Here is a 6,458-nt window from a genome sequence, read left to right as displayed (position 1 = left end):
GGCCCTGCTGAGGAGGCAGAGGAAGAGCATCTTGTCGAGTCCTTGAAGCAGAGGAGGATCATAGGGCTGTATGCCTGAGCTCACCCGTTACTTCTGCATTTCTGTTTCTATACCACAAAAAATCTCATTCAGGCATACGCAGCCGAAAGTCCCAGAGGCTCCCCCTACTCAGCTTTACCCTGAATGACTTCTTAGAGCCTGTGGCCTCATGTTTTAAATGCCATCGCAGTTGTCGGGGTTTGCATGCAAGCCCATGAACGTGCCTGTAACAACAGAGCCACCATCATTGTAAGGAAAAAAGACTGAATAATGAGATTATTGTAGTTTAAATTACTAAGCAACAGTCTCTCTGACAATGAACTTAGTAACACTCTGCCATCTATTTAATCACACTAATGCGACAGAGCAACTCCACTTAGATACAAATTACTCTGCATTTCATTTAAATAAAGGTCAGAGAGCTAAAAGCCCCACAAGCCACCACAATTCTGCTGTACAACGCACCCAGCAAAAGGCATCCTTTGTTTCCAGAAGGGACCCAGCCTTTCTGGCCAGGGACTGCCGAGGCAGGGCTGCACGGACAGAGCACCTCACTCAAACCTCCCACCTCCACTCCCCGACTGCCTGCCCCTGCGTGGGCCCAGGGCCTGTCTGGCTCGGGAGCGGCTCCTTGGTTTGGAGAAGTGAGCATTGGTTCACCAAAGAGATTCAGAGGGCAAGAGATCTCTGATTTCTCCTTGTTCTAAAGTACAAGCACATGTACAGTCTTGTGTAAGAAACAATTATACCCTTTGGTTCTCACTGCTTAAAATACGCCGCTCTTGTCCATCAGGCTGACAGTCAAACCCGAACAGGGCTGCCTGTTGAGAGTCTCCTCATTTATCTGGCTGGGGCCATTATGATTATCTTAATTTCAAAATCTGTTTTTGTATATGTCTCTCACGATTTAAAACTGGTGACTTTCCTTGGATATTTAAAGATTTTGTTTTAAATCCATGCCTCTTTGGGCTGAAGCTGGTCGTGAGAGAGCAGGTCTGTAATTTACTCGAGACTGGCAGTTACCGCTGTAGACTACCAACACATGCAACTAGCTTTAATCTTCGCTTGCAAGCCCAGAGCTGGTCCAGGGCTCAAGTCTGATTTATGTTCCCCAGCCGCTACGGAGAGGGGAGGCAAGGTGCCACTCCATGGGACCCCTCCCCAGTGGGTGGCTGCATGATCCCTCCAGAGGCTGGGAATATCCCCACATGTTCATGGCAGCATTAAGTTTCCTCAAGCCTTGCTCCTCGCAGTGCTTCTTTCCATTCCTCTTAATTAGCGGGGGAGCAATTCCAGGCTATGCGAGTCACTCAGCCATCTCCGACCTCCCCCACGATCAGCTTCCCTGATACTGTTCATGCCTGTAACAAGACGTCAACATCGAGCTCAGATTGGCAAGCCTTTCATTCCCCCACTGCCCTTGCCCGCACATGACTCATGGTCAATTCCTAAACTTCCAGTTCCCCATCCCATCGGCTCTAGGATGAACATCCAGCTAGCCGTGTTCCCAGACATGCAAGCAAGGCTGATCCTTTGGCTGCCTGGCACTCCAGGTGACCCTGCACCACTTTTTCACCCTGAGCAATGGCGTGAGGCTATTGAATGTAAGACCTTAGCTCTAGGAATCACTGCAATAGCAACGCTTCTCAACCCTCCTCCTCCTCCTCGCCAAGACAAATGAGAGGCAGCGTTTAAGCTGGTGAGGATCTGCTCATGCAGGCAGTCGGAAAGGTGCCTGTTTCTCCCACTGCCAAAATCATTCACAAAATAAATAGGCAACAAACATCCTGCTTCCACAAACACCTTCCTCTCCCTTGTGTGCACTGTGTGTGCATATATATATATACACACACATCTTTAAAGAGCTGGTGAAAAGTGCCAGACTGACAGTTTAAAGGAACAAGCACTTCCTGTTATTTACAGAACTGGTACAGTGTCGGAAGCAGTAGAGCAAAATTCTCCCTCTTGGGCTGTGTCAAATCCATGATCCAGAGGAAACACTGTTGAGCATAAAGTTCATGCATATTCATTTTTTTGTCTCCCCTGCTAAGGATCTAGGAGTTGTTCCTTTTACAGGGAACAGAGGACTGTTAGGAAGTTCAATACTATTCCTGCCGTGATGAGGGTTGCAAAACTTCATTTATATGAAAACTGAGATCCTGAATCAAAAAATGTAAACGCCCAAAGATTCAGCCACTTCTCACCAAATCAGCCCAGTTCCAACCCAATACAGTTTTCTAACTGCATAGTCTTCACCCACGGTTTTATCCCGTGCTCTGTCTGCATGGTGTGGTCTGTGCCATTTTTACCGTGCCTGTGGTAGTTCAAATTAATGCACATGGTTCTAGTTATTATTTACTTGCAAAACATTTCATCAGACAATGTGTCTGATTCAGGACTCAAGCCAGGCCACTAAAGGAGGACAGCACTTAATTTAATGAAGTAGCAGGGAAATGTCATGCGTTAAAGATGTTATGCACAGAAATAGATTCCATGCTCTATCCTCAGTCCTCTCAGGGTCAAAAATAATAATTATGAGAATGGAGCTGGAAGAAGAAGGAAAGCGATGGGTTTTTTTTGCGTGGGGCAGCAGCAAAGCCAGCCGCCTGAGCCCCAGCAGTCCAGCCGCCCACCAGGCAGGCCTGTCCCTTGCCAGGCACTTTCTATTACTCCTGAGCAATTACAAATTGATGGATGAGTCACAGAAGAAAAACACAACCCGACTTTGTTTACTGGGATGGAAGCTCAGCTCTGGGATTTCTCAAGAGCTGCAGAGATCAAGAGCTGACAGCTGCTGCTCCACGAGCCAGGGCATGAGGCACCGCAGGTGAAGGATCTGTGCTTCCCTGCAAAAGGCTGTGATTAATAGAAAGGTTATTCTCCACCCCAAGTTCCTTTTAAGTGATATGACAAGACCCAGGAACCACAAGCAAAACATCCGTAACTTATGGTTTAATTTGTTGGCTATGCTTCAGGCGAGCGAGGAGCACACGTGATACACGGTGCACCGAAAACGGGGACAGCAGCAGTGCCCAGTCAGGCAGGCTGTTTACCTGCAGGGTAAGGGCTGAATGCCACGGCCCAGCCCGCCTGCGCTTGCTGGGTTTCTTCAGAAGCCCTGGACTGACTGCCTGTGCCCGCAATCTGCTGCAGTCTGCTCTGCTGCCCGGGGAAGATGCAGGAGAGCAATCAGAAAACAGGGCAGCAACAAAGAGCTGTCTCTGAGCCAGCGATGCATGCAAACCACTCCCTGGCCGGTCCCAAGGAGATCTTCGGCCTCTTCAGAGAGCAAGGACTCTTGCCAGACCCACTCCTGGGGTCCCGGATGAGCCCCCCAGCCCCAGAAAGCCTGCCTTGCCCACTCAGCCATACTGAGCCCCGGAGAGGGTGTCCGTGGGCTCCTAACAGAGATCCAGCTTGGGCTCCCGATAACAAAACACCCGTTACTGCTGTGTCCCCTCACTCCCCTCCCTTCATCAGTCCTGTCTGCTGAGGCCATAACTCTCCAGCAGGACTCTCTCTTACCTAGTGAACTGCTGCCACGGCAGAGTTCATGTGTTATTGTAGGATAAAACAATCACTTGCCAAAAAACACACGGCAAGAACAATACATAGATAGCAAGTGCCCAAAGGTTAGGAGAGGCCAGAGGGTTTTTTCCATACAATCTTTTCTAAGTTTTCCTGCGGGGCAAGGCAGAGCCTTTAAATGCACAGGCAGGACCTCACCTGCCATGCGCGCTGATAACTCTGGTGGTACGCAGCCACGGCCACTCCGGCATGGTGGCATCACCCACACATGGTCTTCCAGATCTTCTGGGAGAGTGTGCTGGGAATCTGTCAGTTTGCTGGGGTATGTGTTTGGGGTAGCTCACAGCCCTGCTGCAGACTCTGCAGTCAGAGTGAAAACCCAAATCCACAGGTTTGGGTCAGCCCGTTGTTCCTGCCTTCCATGTCAGTGCTACCGTGCTCTGCAGGTGACCATCTCAGCCTCAGCTGAAGCTGGAAAGAGCCGGCAGTTTCGGTTTCCTCTTGCACTCGTAGGCTGCAGCAGCTCCATCCCCCAGCGCCTGCCCTCCTGCTGCTTTGCTGTCTGATTCTCCTTTTTCTGAGCCTCCCTCAGGCGCTCCTTGGTGAATAAATCCCCCCACTCCTTTCCCCATCCCGCAGAGCCAGGCAGTGGCACAGGGGCCATTCCACCAGGCTGGAATAATTATCTCTATGTGTGCTATTATTTGTGGAATAATTATGTTTATCATGGTGGTGCTTAGGGCCAGACTCCCGTGTCTGGGATTGTGCTTTCCGCTCCAGGCTTTGCCCAGACGCCCTCCATCTTTGTTGGTGCACCCAGACCTCGCCACGAAGCAGCCTGTGTGCTCACCCCGAGGCACTGCTCTCCGCCCGCTATATGGTCACAATTTCATGGCTTTGCCTTCAGCGAAAGAGCCCCAACTCCCTAGCATGCAAAGAAGAGCACAACTCTGAGCTGAAACTCCTCCAGGGAACATTTTGGGAACTTCCCAAGCCGGGTGATACCGGTGTTTGGCTGGTGTCCCGCGGTTGCACACCCCGCCACACCTACCCGCCTGGCACTGCCGAAATGTCACCAGCACTGCTCAGCGCAACGCAGCAGCGCAGACTATTTAGGGCAGGGAAAAGCCACTTCAGATATAAATACCAATCAAAATAAGTCAGCTTGTCCTTCAGCTGCTTTAAACCTGCCACCCCCAGCTTTCAATCTCCATTTTCACTTCTGCGGCTGCTTAGCACAGCCTGGTTTCGCCCAGAGATACACCTCAAATCCTGTTCCCGCTGCATTTCTGTGGGATAGGGCCAGTCCCAGACCCTTTCAGAGGCATTTGCAGGCAAGAGAAGGTCAGAAGCTTTGGCTCGGCAGCTGCAGACATCCCTTGAGTGCCCCCGGGGTGAAGAACTGGTTACAGAAAACTTCTCGTCCCCATTCAGCCAATTTAATGCTTGCAAGATTTTGCACCAGTAAGTCAAACAAGAGAAGGAAATGCTGGCAAAAATAGCAATGGGGAGGGGACTGTCTGTATTTTACACATCACAGGGTACCTTTTGTGCAGGACAGAATGGGCTTGTGATGCCTCACTCACCACCATCTATCTTGCCGCAGATGGGTCAGGCGCTATCTGTGATACCTGCTTCCTCGCAGAAATCAAGTCTGCCTCCGGCTTGGGACAGCACAGGCTCACCGGCAGCTCCATTCCCTGCCTGCCCAGCCTGCAGCGACCAAATAACCACAGGCTCATGCTGCAGATGCTCCAGCAGTAACCCTGCCGCTGCAGGAACCAAAGCCTCCCTCTCTTTCCCTTTCCTGCTCTGGTCTGTCCCTGGAGGCAGCCTCCCTGTCGCTCTCCTGTTTTCTGTCCCATGGAGGAGCTGGATGTGGTTTTCCTCCTGTTCCTTCCCCTTGCCTGCTCCTCCTGTTAGCTTTCTTCTGAGCAGCCACCTTACTCAAGCCATCAGGGAGGAGGTGATGCTGAACAAGTCAGAACATACCCCCATGTATCTTTTAGCTTTGCAGATGAGCCTTTTCATCCCACTTTGAAGCGGAAAAACTCTACCAGGTTCTCCTAAATGAGGAGGGCCAGCTTGCCTCAGAATAAATCCTCTTAATTCATGGAAGAGCAAAATCCTTCCCCCTGACAGAGTTTGTTCCCACTGAGGAGCTAACAGTGCTCGTGGCAGAGCCCGCAGTGCTATGGGGCAGGCCAGCAGTGGCTGCGAGCTCCAGGGCGGAAGCCCCCTCGGGGCCATGGCCATGCAGGGAAGCTCAGCCTCGTGTGATGGGGGCCATGAATGAACCGGCTCAGCTATTGCAGATTTTGTAGTTATTTCATGGGGGACTTCCCAAGCAGATTGCTCCATTCAATAGCAGACCTGTCCTCTGCCAAAAAATGCTGTAACGTGCGTGTCCATCGCTGGGACCTGCTCCCTCCTGCCCCTTGCTGCAGGCTCTCCATTCTGCCCACCACCTGGCTATAGTTTTCCCCACCAACTCTCCATGGCTAAGGGTGCAAACCAGAAGATGAGTCGGGAAGGATGGGGACGAGCGGTGCTCTCTCCCAGCTGGGACAAACATGCTCCATCAGGTCTCTAGGGCCCAGAGGGCCGGCAGCAGCTTGCGGTCCTGGCCCATTGCTCCTGGAGCACCAGCGCTCCAGGCAATGCCAAGAAAATGGACTGAATCAGCATCGATTGGGATCATAATTTCTTGTGAAACATATCCCATATATCCCTTCCCTGCAGTTTCTCCTGCTGCTTCAGGGACTCTTCCTCAGGCTATTTTTAGTGCCAGGTTACATCACTGCCAGCTTCTGCTGCTTTGAAACAGGCACCGGCTGCGAACATCCAGGCATCAGCAACCGTGAGCTGCAGGGCTGTAAGGACGGGAACTT

The sequence above is a fragment of the Gavia stellata genome, chromosome 12 (assembly GCF_030936135.1).
Source record: "Gavia stellata isolate bGavSte3 chromosome 12, bGavSte3.hap2, whole genome shotgun sequence".
Taxonomy (NCBI): Eukaryota; Metazoa; Chordata; class Aves; order Gaviiformes; family Gaviidae; genus Gavia; species Gavia stellata.
This window is presented reverse-complemented; position numbering follows the sequence as displayed.